This window comes from Antechinus flavipes, chromosome 3 (genome assembly GCF_016432865.1).
Source record: "Antechinus flavipes isolate AdamAnt ecotype Samford, QLD, Australia chromosome 3, AdamAnt_v2, whole genome shotgun sequence".
NCBI lineage: Eukaryota > Metazoa > Chordata > Mammalia > Dasyuromorphia > Dasyuridae > Antechinus > Antechinus flavipes.
Genome location: NC_067400.1, coordinates 447,301,494 through 447,314,941, shown reverse-complemented (window position 1 = coordinate 447,314,941; position 13,448 = coordinate 447,301,494). Strand labels below are relative to the sequence as shown.

Below are 13,448 nucleotides of genomic sequence, written 5' to 3'. Positions count from 1 at the left end.
AAGTTTGAGACCTGGAACTCCAATTCAGAGAACAGTACTCTCTTAAATTACCCCTGATGAGGTATACTCTTTTGAGTGATCTGCTCTCTTCTGTTATATCTGGGTAGCAAATGACATTCCAGGGAAGTTAATGTTTACAAGGTACTTTACAACATGTGAAATAGATAATACTATATTATTCCTTTTGCTGACTGACTCAGAAGAATAAAACTGCTCACCTAAGATCACAAAGCTAATAAGTAGCAAAGATAAGAGGTGGACCCCCCAGAAACCTGGATTCTTCCCATAGCACTTCATTCACTCTGCTATGTTTAACCTCAGAGAGAGCATTTCCAGAAAAAAGAAGTCAGATTACAAAATTTCCCAGAGAAAATAATGATGGGGACATAAGAGCAGACGGGAGGCTACAGTATTCTTTTTAGAATTCTGGCAGCAGAGAAAAGAGGATGTTGAATGAAAATTTTAACAAAACAAAGTAAATGCTCTTTTAATATTGAGGAGACCTGAATGTATTTGTAGCCAGAGGTATCAGGCACAGGTGGAAGAGAGAAAAAATGAGGGCCAAACAAAATATAAACCACAATTAACAGATTAACAAGCCTGAGGGAGATGTGGTGGGGAGGGGAAGAGGAGACTGAAAGTCTGGTTTAGGTCAAAGCCAAGCTCACAAAAATAACTACTAGAGAGCTAGGCAGGAAGTCATGAACTGTATCCAAGGGAAAGATGGAAGTGGGAGATAGGTGGGGAGGGAATGAAGAGGGAGGATGAAACCTTGAAAACCATTAGTTTGTCTCAGCCTAAGTCAGATCCTATATGGAGCTCCTTATTCATACCCCAATGTTCTTCTGGGCGCTGAAAACCAAATGGGGAAAGAGGCAATTAAGAAGCTAAGTTTGAAAATGAAGGGAGGGGAGGGAGGAGACAGGAACTGAGGATATCAGGCCAAAAAAACAAGAATATATTGTATTGGCCATATGCCAGGCACTATGGTAAGCCTCTGAATATAAATATGAACAAAAAGAAAGGCAGTGATCTCAAGCACATTATATTCTAATGTGTAGAAATGATGGTGGTAAACTCTGTAAAAATTGTGTCCCCTTTAACCTGTAAAATAATCACTGAAATTGTGTCCCCTTTGATCTGCAAAAGAAGAGAGATTTGGTGGGGGGGACTCTAGAGAGTCTGGAAAGAGGCACATTTTCCAGACAGAGATAAGCAGCATCATTCAATTGGAAATCTCGGGCAAATGATCCCACATTGGGTAGTTGAATCCCCATTCAGGAAACTCTAAATTCTGAAAAAATAAAATTTAAAGTAATTTCATTGAATTGGGAGATCCTAATCTGATAATCAATTCAAACTGCCCCAAGATTTGTTAATATAATAGGATTCTGCAAATCCATTCTTGGCAAATTTCTTCATTAAGAAATCTGCCCACTAAGAGAGAAGGAGCTTCTTAGTGAAAAATAAAACTTACTTTTTTGCCACAGACTTTGGGGTTCGTGCATTCTTTCCCATTTGGATCTAGATCTGTGAGCAGAGAGAGGATCTCTCTCATTCCTACACATCATCAAAACAAAGCAGAAAGGGGGAGATGGGTAAGAAAAAGATAACCATCCACACCAGGACAAGGAGAGAGTATGAAACCAGGAGTGGATCTGGGAGAGCAATGTGTATGATTCACCTGGACAGTTTTCTTCAAATGTAAGTTCTAGAGAGAACCTATTAGATGAGAATGAGGGGTTGTGATCAAGGGTACCGTCAGTGAGTCAATAACTATTCAGTAAGCACCTAGTGTGTGCTTACTAAGCACTGGGGATACAAAGAAAGGCAAAGGATACTCCCTGCCCTCTAAAAGCTCACAATCCAGAAGGGAAGAAAACATGTAAATAACAATGTAGAAACAAGCTATATACAACATAAATTAGAGATAATAGAAGGAAGGCACTAGAATTAAGAGGGATCAGAAAAGGCTTCTTGCAGAATGTGGGATTTTATCTATATCTTGAAGGAAGACAGAGAAGTCAGAGGATAAAGAGGAAGAGGAAAAGAATTTTAGTCATGGCAGATAACTATTGAAAATGAACCGAACTGGGAGATAGGTTGTTTTGTTGGGAAAATAGCAAGGAGGTCAGTGTCATTGGTTCTCCACTTATGCGAAAAGAAATAAAGCTTAAGATGACTGGAAATACAGGAGAGGGACAGATTATAAAGGACTTTGAATAACAGAAATAGGTTTTTATATTTGATCCTGAAGGTGATAGAAACTACTGCAGCTTATTGAATGGGGGCTGGAGGTGATAGAGAAAAGCCTATCTTTTGGAGGATCAGATGACAGCAGAGTACAGAAGGAAGAATTAGTTTTAATAAGGAGAAAGTCTAAGATTGGAATAAAAGAGCAAAGAATAAGAGAACACAAGAATTGTAAGATGGAGACAAAACTAAGATGGGGGAATTCCCATATAGTGACCCCAGTTTTCTCAGCAGAGTAGGATCTAAGGTTACCTGCAAGAGAAGGAAAAGGGATAAATCTAATGATAATACAGAAATGTGCCTTTAGTATTTTCCTATTCAAAATGGTAATAATAGTCAATATCAATATTATTTATTGCCATATTTGTTATTTATGTCCGAAACAAAATACTTGCAAATCCCATCCAAAGAAAAAAATGTGCTACATTACTGATAATCACTCCAAAATTTTATTTAAATTGAAATGAATTATAGAATAAAGAGGCAGCTGCTATATTTGAAACAATTTTATTGTCAAATGGCTTCTTAAATAATAGTTTTTAGTACATAGTTTTGAAGAAACAAGACATATACATATAAGCAAACTTATCTCATGTTTATAATTCATTCTTAAATTCCCATATAAACAGAGGCATCATACCTTCCCTCCTTAATGATCAAGTATACAGTGCTAGGTACATAGATATGTTCAAAAATACTTGCTGACTAAATTTTGGGGGTCACCAATACTACCAAAATTGTCTCTTGAAAAAAAACAAATTCAGGAATTGCGATTACTCAAAAAGTTAGACATTAAAATGCTTTTCAAAAATCAGAGGTTTTAGCAAAGCTTAAAACATTGACATTTATCAGGAGTAATCAATTAAGGGGAAGGCTTATATTTTTTAAAAAAAACTTTAAACACAATGTTTTTTTTTTAACTCACAGGATATAAATTTCTTAAAAGTTAAGAGATCTCAAAAACAAGAAAATTAAAATAACCTTTTCCTTATGCTACTAGAAAAAGTTTTTATTCAGTATGTAAATTTAATAGATAAAAAGAAAGAATTAATTACTACTAAAATAAGCAGATCCAATAGGGTGCTTTTATTTTTATCTATATCCCTAACAAATATTTTAAAATGAACAGTTTGACCCCCCAAGGTCACAGAACAAATGCTTCATAGTAAATAAATAAATGAATGACTCAACCAAGGATTAAAAATTTTGCAGTTACAAGCACTCATTTTAAAGAAATAATTGATTTATAAATAAGTTATAAAGTACAAGAATTCTTTTTAGAACTGCTTCTCTAGGTAATACACAGACACACACAGACACACAGATACACACACACACACACACACACACACACACACTCCTAAACCAATAATTTCTAATTATCTAGAGATTGTCATACATATTGATTATGTTTCCTTTGTCAAAGTTGATATAAATGGAGTTGTAAGGATATATTTTAAGATTTTAGAATAAAAGCAAGGTCTCAGAGTTAAACCAAGAAAATGGACCTCAATTCATAGTGATCACTAAACATCTGTGTGACAAGATAATCTCGAAACCTGTTTCTTCATCTGTCAGATGACAATATTGCTATTTACCCTACCAACTTCACAAGATTGTCATGGTGATCAAATGAAATAACAGAAAAGAAGGTCCTTTGCAAAGCTGCAAGTGTCAAAAGACCATATGAAATTCTAGCAAATGTCATTATTAAATTATTGTTAAAATATACCTAACTACTAGCAGATATTCAAATCAGGTCTTTATGCTCTATTGCCCATATTTCAAATTCAAGCCAACAAAATGTCTATTATTATTCTTTTGCTTTTCTTTAGCACTTAGCACAATACTTGGCATACATTATGAGATTAATAAATGCTTTAAACATTGATTGACTGCTATGCATAAGGCACAATACAGGGCACTAAGAATACAAATACATCTATAACAAAAACATAATTCTTCCTTTAATGAAACAAAATTGGATATCAAAAGAAAAGTTGGTACTAAGTAGAGATTCCTTTACTAAGTCAGCTTTTCTCATTTAGGAGTCAGATTAATGCTTATTAAAGATTGATTTTATCAGGGGGTATTGGTTTTACATATTCACATTGAATTGAATGTTAATTATTGAGAAAGACATCCATTAAAGGTTTTTTTCTTCCTATTTGCAATACTTATTCTAGATGGGGTTTGAAACCCATTGTTTATTAATGGTAGGGTCAAGATTGCAAGGGGAGAAAAGTGAGATCAGAGCAGAATTGGAAGCAGAAAGAGGTAGACTAACTGCGGTCTCCTTAAGAATGAAGAATAGAGGGGCAACTAGCTGAATGCAGCCAAACTGTAACAGGGAATCTGTTCAGTTATGACATCCTCTCCCAAAGAGGATTTTTAATCTGCTCCTTCAGAGATAAGGGGAAAATTAAAAGCCTCAAATGGCCTTCAAACTTTAACAGGAGACTTCTGGAGGCGGAGCCAAGATGGCAGAAACAGACACAGGTTTCTCTCTGACTTCTCTACAACCCTCACACTAATTAGGAAACCAGCCTCTGAAAGAGCTCTGGACCGGCAGAACCCACAAATACTGGGAGTGCAACAAATTATCAGCAGAAGATAATTTTGAAGATTGCCAGAAAAGGTCTATTTCAGTTGGAAATGGGATGGAGGCAGCCAGCACAAGTAGCTGAATACAAATGCCAGTGCAGACAGGCAGAGTCCTGAGGTGGTGCAGTTTCTGCAGGTAGTGTGGATTCTGTGAGGTGGAGAATCTACAGGGAGGAAACAGACCAGGAAAGGTCTGTTTCAATTGGAAACGGGAGGGAGGCAGCGAAGCACAAACAGCTGAGTACAAACTTCAGCACAGAGAGCACAGAGTCCTGGGGTGGTGCAGACTCCATGGGGTGGTACAGACTCTGCAGGCAGTGCAGACTCTGCAAGTGGTGCAGACTCTGTGGGGCAAAGAATCTATGAGGAGAATCTACAGCAGCATTGGCCACTCTTCCCTGTTTGCAAGCAGTAGATCAGCAGAGAAGTTATAAAACATCCAACACAAACACAAAACATCTATAGTGAACCCCCAAACCCCAGAATCTCATGGGACCTGGCCACACCCACCCAGAACCAGGAGTAAATCAGCACTGACCCAGAACTTCTGCAGCCCCTTGGAAATCCTTCCCCACCCTAAAGGGAAACCTTAACCTAAAAAAAAAAAATTAGTAAAAAAGTAAAGAGGATTCTGATGATAGACAGACATCTATGATGAAAGAGAAGAGATTTCAAACTCTGAGGAGACTAAAGGCAGATTGTCTCCAGATGAAGCTCCAAAAGGTGATATAATCTGTACCCCTTAATACAAGGCTCTCCTAGAAGAAATTAAAAAGGATCTTACAAGAGAGCTGGAAGAAAAATGGGGAAAGGAAATGAAAAATTTGCAAGAAGGTTTGGAAATGGCAACACAGAAATTATCTGAAGAAAATTCACTACAAAATAGACAGTGAAATGGAAAAATCATATAACTCATAGATAGATTTGATAAAATGGAAAAAGAAAGCAATTCCTAGAAAAACAGAGTTTTTGAAATGGAAAAAAATTCCATAGAACAAAACAATTCATTTAAAAAAAATCAATTGGACAAATACAAAAAGAAGTAAAAAAAAGTAAATGAAGAAAATAATTCACTAAAATTCAGAATTGAATAAATGGAAATGAATGACTCAATGAGACAACAAGAATCAGTCCAGCACAAAAAAAAAAAAATGAAAAACTAGGGGAAAAAATGTATTTGGAAAACAATTGACCTGGAAAATAGATCTAGGAGAGACAATCTAAGGATTATTGGACTCCCTGAAATACATGATGAAAAAAAAAGAGCCTAGATACTCTCTTTCAGGAAATTATCAAAGCGAAACTGCTTGGATATCACAGAATCAGAAGGTAAAATGATCATTGAAAGAATTCACCAAAAATCTCCTAAAAGAGACCTCAAAATTAAAAACCCAAATATAGTGGCTAAATTTGAGAACTATTGGACCAAAGAAAAAATATTACAAGCAGCCAGAAAGAAACAATTCAAATAATGAGAAGCCACCATAAGGATTATTCAGGATTTAGCAGCTTTGACTTTAATGGATTGAAGAGCCTTGAATCTGATATTCTGTAAGGTGAAGGAACTTGAAATGCAGCCAAACTGTAACAGAGAATCTTTTCAGTTATCATTGAGATAGAGAAAATAAAACACTGATCTTACTCATTTATTAATTAGTAATGGGTAAAAACAAAAATTCCAGTGTTAGAAATGATCTACTAGGAATTTAAGGCATATGAAATTAAAAATAAATTTGCCAGCATACTGAGTGCATAAGAGGGAACATCTGCCTGAATTCCTGTTTCATTTAAAAGATACTTCTAATAAAAGAAAAATTTTAGAGCCAGTAATAAAATAAATCAACCACTATAGTAAGGTGAGTTCCAATCTCACAACATTTGAAATATTGGAATTAGACTGTTTCTGCCCTAGAAAAAATGAGGCATTTTAATAATTTCACTGCAAATAGGATTCTACATATATATTTCTATATTATGTTAGGATATTGATAAAGATGCCCAAAATGTTTCTTTTTGCAAATAACCCATGACACTTAAAAGAAAATGTTTGAATACCTTATGTTATACTAAGTATAAAATTACGTTGCTCCAGCATAATTTTCTTTCTTTTTTTTTTTTTTTTGGCAACGCAATGGGAGGTAAGTGACTTGCCCAGGATCAAACAGCTAGTAAGTGTTAAATGTCTGAGTCTGCATTTGAACTCAGGTCCTCCTGATTCCAGGGTCAGTGTTCTTTCTATTGTGCCATCTAGTTGCCCCCAGCAAAAAACAAAAAACAAAAAACAAAAAACAAAACCACAGTTTTAAATAAAATTTCTGTAAAGAAGATTTTTCCATTTGTATGTGGGAAAGGACATTGAATTAAGAGTTAGAATGCTAACCTTTTTACCTTTATGATACTCTAATCTTCTCTCTGACCAACTGTGTTCTTCCATGTTTCTCAGTGCCTCCTTTTAAATCTATTTTTTTTTTTGCTGGGGCAATTGCAGTTAAGTGATTTGCCTGGGGTCACACAGCTAGGAAGTGTTAAGTGTCTGAGGCCAGATTTGAACTCCTGACTTCAGGGTTGTTGCTCTACCCACTGCACCAGCTAGTTGCCCCTCTATTCTTCATTCTTAAGGAGACCCCAGTTAGTCTAACTCTTTCTCCTTCCAACTACTTTGATCTCATTTTTCTCCCCTTGCAATACTGACCCTACCATTAACTGATTCAATTACATACACTGTCATTAACTTTAGTCTCCCTTGCTCCCTTGTCCTATCATCATTCATGCCTTATGCCAGACCCCTGCATCATTATCTGTTTTCTCTTCTCTTAAAGACCTACTAATGAACATGGCTGGAAGACATCACAACTCTGTTGTTAGAGTCATTATAAATTTGTTATCCAATCTCAACTAGTATCTCTCTGGTCCATAGTGATATTTCTGTTTTTTTCCTGATTGTCTAACACATTTCCCATAAATGCTGTTTTGAACTTCTCTCTTCAGGCCTCCTATGCTACTTTGCCTTTTCTTGGCCATCTTTTCTTAGCAAAGGATATATAAAACAGAAGCTATCAGTTGTGAACTTTCTCTTACTCAATTCTATATATTAACATTCCTCCACATAATCTTTCATGGTCTCCTTTGCTCCAGCTAATAAAGAAGAGATAACTCTTCTCTTAGTCATCAAAAAACCAATCCCTTCATCCCAAGACTTTCCCCTAAATTTCAATTATTTCTTATCTACTGACTCCTTCCCTGCTGCTTACAAAAATCCCCAGGTCTCCCCCATCTTTAATAAAAAATATTCATGTGATATCACCATCATGTCAAACTATCATCCTACCATTTGGTAGCAGTATCAATCTCTGCTCTTTTTCTAAGAGTAGAAAAAACCAACTACACTCATTGAATCTATTTCCTCCGCCTTCTACTTTTGAAATCCCTACAGTCTGATTTAAGTCAGATGACTTCACTGAAACTGCTCTTCCCCAAATTACCAAAAATAGTCAATTACTAAATTCGATGGCTTTTTTTAGTCATTATTTTTCTTTACCTTATTGCAGTATATAATACTATGTATCACCACCTCCTCTCTAGAATGCTTCCTCCTAGGTTTCCAAAACTGTTTTTGCTCTCCTACTTTTCTTCTCATATATATGACTTCCTTCTCACTCTCTGCAGTGTTGTCATCTGTGCCCTGTCTTTTAATCATGAATATTATAGCAGCATCAATTTAAAGATAGAGATGCTCTGTCCTGGGAGTTTCTTTCCTCCTCATTCTCTACTCTGATTCAGTTATCTCATCAGTACTCTAGAGTTCAATTATCATCTCTATGAATATGATTCCCCTATATATCCAATCTGAGAACCAATACCACATTACCTATTGGACATCTCCAAAAGCTGTCGTAGGTACATCTAAATCCAACATGATCAAAAGATATCTTATCTTCCTCTCAAAACCCATTAATCTTCCACACTCCTCTAATTTCATTGAGTGCAAAGTCATCTTTTCACTTATCCAGTTTTGTGACACTGGATTTACCCTAGATTCTCATCTATCTTCTTCAGGACTTTTTGCTCCTTCCTCCAATTGCCTGATTCCTCCCAGAATGTCCTTTTGAAAGAAAGATGGTATGTCTCTTTGAACTATACTCCTGACTACATACTTTTTCTACTATATCACAGCAGTCTCCTCATTCTAGAAGTTCTCTCTATTTTTGGCCCTCTCAAATTCTGTCCCTGTGTCTTTCTCTAATTACTGTTTCCTTCCAGGAATTTCATTTGAATAAAAAAACCAGGTCAGTCATGTCTTTTTTTTTTTCCCTTGGTTCTCCTCCTGATTCTCTGGGCTTTCTCTACCATCCTTTCTGTCTTTCCCCCATTAGAACATAAGCATCTTGAGGTCAGGATCTTGCAGCATTTATTAGTATTCATAGTATTTAGAGCACAGTGGCTGGCATTGAAATAAGCATCTAATAAATGCTTCTTCTCTTGACTTGTTGACTTTTTCATTCCTCCCCCTTCCCACCAAATGCTATAAAATCTTATCAATTCCTTCTTTCCCTTCACATTGTTTCCATAACTTGCTATTCTTTTCAAATATATAACAAAATTATCATGTAAACCAATATAAACAGATATATAGATAAAACTATTCCATATGTACTTTTGTCTGGATATAGTACACATCTTTCTTCCTATGTCCTTTATAGTCTTTCTTAAAATAATATTGCTATTACTTTATATATGTTCTCTTGATTCTGATCATTTTGCTCTTCATTATTTCTGGCAACTCCATATTTTTCTAAGATCATTTGAGCTTATTTCTTGTAGCACTAAAGTATTTCATCACCATTATATACCTTAGCTTGTTCAGCCTTTCCCCTGCAAATTTCTAGTTTTTTGCTACCACAGAGAAAGCACCTATAAACATTTAAGAACATATGGGTTATTTTCTACCCCCTCAATCATCTTTGTAAATAGACCAAGTAGTGGTATTATGGTTCAAAGGGTATAGGTCATTTAGCAACTCTTTGGACCTAATGCACATTGCTCTCTAAAATGATTGATCAGTTCCCAATTATGACAGCAATTGACAACAATTTTCCCATTCTCTTCAGCATGTCATTTTTCCCTTCTCTTATTTTAGCTAATCTGGTAGGTATAAAATAATATCTCAACTTTGTTTTAATTTAGATTTCTCTAATTAATAATGATTTGGAATACTTTTATATGACTATGTTTTGACTTCTTCACTGGAAAATTGCCCCTATTCATATCCTCTGACCATTTTATCAATTGAGGAATGACTAGTATCCTTATAGATTTGACAAAGTTCTTTATATATTTTAGATATGAAACCTTTATCTGATAAGCTTTCTGTAAAATTTCCCCCTCCCCTTTTCTGCTTTCCTTCTGATTTTGAGCTACTTTTGTTTCATTTGTATAGATCCTTTTAAATTTAATATAATTGTACTTATCCTTTTTACACTTAACTTTGCCTTTTATCTTTTGTCTATTCATAAATTATTCACTTAACCATAGGTCTAATAAATAATATGTCCCATGTTCTCCTATTTTTTTTTGTAAAACCTCTCTTTATGTCTAAATCATATTCCATTTTGACCTTATCTTGGTAAATAGTGTAAGATTTCACACAACTTTCAAAACAATCTTTCTACAGCACAAGAGTACCCATATCAATCTCCTGGTCAAGAATCATCAGTGGCTCCCTATGAGTCTGGTCTAAATAACAAACTCTTAATTTCAGCTTTTAAAACTCTTAATAGGAATTCAAAGCTTCAACCTACCTTTCTAGGCTTAGTTCCCATAGTTTAATTGATCTCCCTCTCTCAAGTCTCTCTACCCCAATTCATCATCCACACAATTGCCAAAATGATTTTCCTAAAGCATAGATCTAACCAGATTACCCATCCCTCAACACAATAAATTCTAGTGGTTCCTATTATTTCCAGGATAAAATATAAAGTTCTTTGTTAAGCACTTAAATCTCTTTGCTGCATCCTGTCCCCTGCCCATCTTGGCAGCTTTCTTTCACCTTCCTCCACTCCACATATTCTAAGAACCAGTTATAATGACCTATATGCTATTTCTCAAATGCAGCACTCCATCTCTCATCTTTGTGACTTTACAAAGGCAACCCTCCATTCCTAAAATGTTATTTTCCTTTCTCAGTCCTCCCATCCCATTGCCTTTCTCACTACTATCTCTCCAGTATTTCTGACCTTTTTCAAGACTCAGTCCAAATACAACCTTCTACTAAGAGTTCTTTCTCAGTTGGCTTCAGCTCCTAGAGCTTTCCCCTCTAAATTACTTTCATCTGCTCCATGCATATTTTGTATAGACCTATTGTCTCTCTCAATAGAAGATGAACACCTGGAGAGCAGGAACTCTTTTGCCACTTTTTACACCCCCAACATAATGTCCAGCACATAGTAAGTAATAAAGTGCTGACTAAATCATAGTCTGCATTACAGCCAAATAATTTGCCATTCCCCATAAATAACAATACAATCTATCTCTTAGCCTTTGCCTAGGTTACCTTCCATCCCTCCAAAACTGGAATGCATCAATTTTTGTCAGGTCTGATTCTCTGTGACCCCATTTGAGGTTTTCTTTGTAAAGACACAGGAATGGTTTGCCATTTTCTTCTCCAGCTCATTATATAGATGAGAAAACTTAAGCAATTAGGGTGCTCAGGGTCACACAGCTAGTAAGTATCTGAGGTTAAATTTGAACCCAGATTTCCTTACTGAGTCTGCTGCTTCGTCCACTATACCACTTAGCTGTCCTCACCCTTAAATTATTGTGTATATATTTATCTCTGTATGTTGAATCCTTTATACTCCCACTTCACATTAGAATGTAAGTTTCTTGGGGCAGGGACCATTTATCCTTTTGTTTTTTTATTTCTAGAACCTAGCAGTGTCTTTAACTTTAAATGTTTATTGAACTGAACTGGCTCCAGTTCTAACCTTGCCACTTTCTATGTTACCTTGGGCAATTCAATTATGTTCTATGAGCCTCAGTTCTCTCTCTTGTCAAGTGGGAGTAATAAATGCTCACAAGGTTGTTGTAAGGAAAATCTTTTACCAATCATAAAGGATACAGCACAGTGAGTTGAGCTATAATTGAATCATTTAACTCTTGAAGGAACTTTAGAAACTTTCTATTAAAGCTCTATCATTTTAAAGCTGGGAAATTAATTGCCAAAGAAGTTGTGACTTGCTAGAGGTCATAGATAACATAGCAAGAATTTGAACCTAGATTTTCCAAATATAGTGCTTTCCTCCTATACTATACCATCATTTATAAAATAAAATTTAAAAATGAGTTTCCTTAAAAATGTATTTCCCAGAAAGTTAAGTTGGAATCTTCCAACAAAGAAGAAATCAATATGGTGGCTAACATAATAGTATTCTGGACATAATACCGTAGAATCCACTGGGGAAGGTATGCTGCCCCATTCTGATTCCAAGTTCTACCTACCTACAATGTCATACCTGAAACTCCATCTTCTCTAATAGAGGCAGGACTTACTTACAACATCACATTTCCCCAGCAAGCCATATCCAATGTGACATTCTCTAGATTGAAAATCCCTTTCTTTGGAGAGTGCAGTTAGGTTCTTACTTACTTTTATCTACAAATTCTAAATATAGCATGTTGAATTTATTTTAAATGTAAGTAGTCTGGAATGAATTTCACTTTTTTCTAGTATAAAAACCACTTCAATGCAAAATCCAGCAACCACATTTTACTGCTGTTTTTAGATTAAAATCTAGTAGAGAATTAAATATCCATCCCATAGTAAAAATTCAGAGAAACAGAACCCTGAGGTGAGCAATATGGGAGAGTATGGTTTACTGAAAAATCATAAAGTGCCTTCTGAGCACACCTAGACTACACAAAATATCCACTTAATCATAGCATGCCTGGAATGCCCTGATTTAGGAAGGACATTTTGATTGCACTGCTAAACACCAGGAAGATTCCCCAAGGTGGTTTATGGACTCTTCTTCCCTGGAAATCCTTAGAAATATGATAACTTTGCAGTTTAAAAGCATTCTTGCCTCAAGGGAAAAATGGGGTAGACAAACTCTGAAAAACCACATGCTGATTCTCTGAAAAAAACAACAGTTAGGGAATCAGATCTGAATTCCGTAGTTATTAATTCTGAGGCCATGGGGAAAAGTAACAAGATCTTTTTGATCCTCAGTTTCCTCATTTGTAAATTAGAGATAATGTATGCATTATCTAGATTTGAAGTTAGAGGAGGTACTTATTCTCTATATGATTTTGAAATAACCTCTTTAGGGATCTAAGTTTCCTCATCTATAAAATGAAGGGACTGTTTTAAATGATCTACAAAGTCCCTTTCAACTCCCAATCCTCACAAGATTGTTGCAGAAAAAAAAGTATTGGGAGTTATTATTATTGTTATCATTATCATTATATAGCAATTAGCTTTCAAGAGCAGAAACTATATAGCCTCTATGCTGTATTCCCTGACATCACTGTTTCACTTCACAGGGTGAGAATTCAAGAACTGAATAGGCTCTACTCTTTGAAGCATCTCAGCA

General features: G+C 35.5%; 1 protein-coding gene across 3 annotated transcripts in view; it reads right to left on the bottom strand.

The window, feature by feature from the left end:
• DCLK1 (doublecortin like kinase 1) overlaps positions 1-13,448 on the bottom strand; it is a 393,205-nt gene that overhangs the window by 364,856 nt on the left and 14,901 nt on the right. The window lies entirely within an intron of this gene.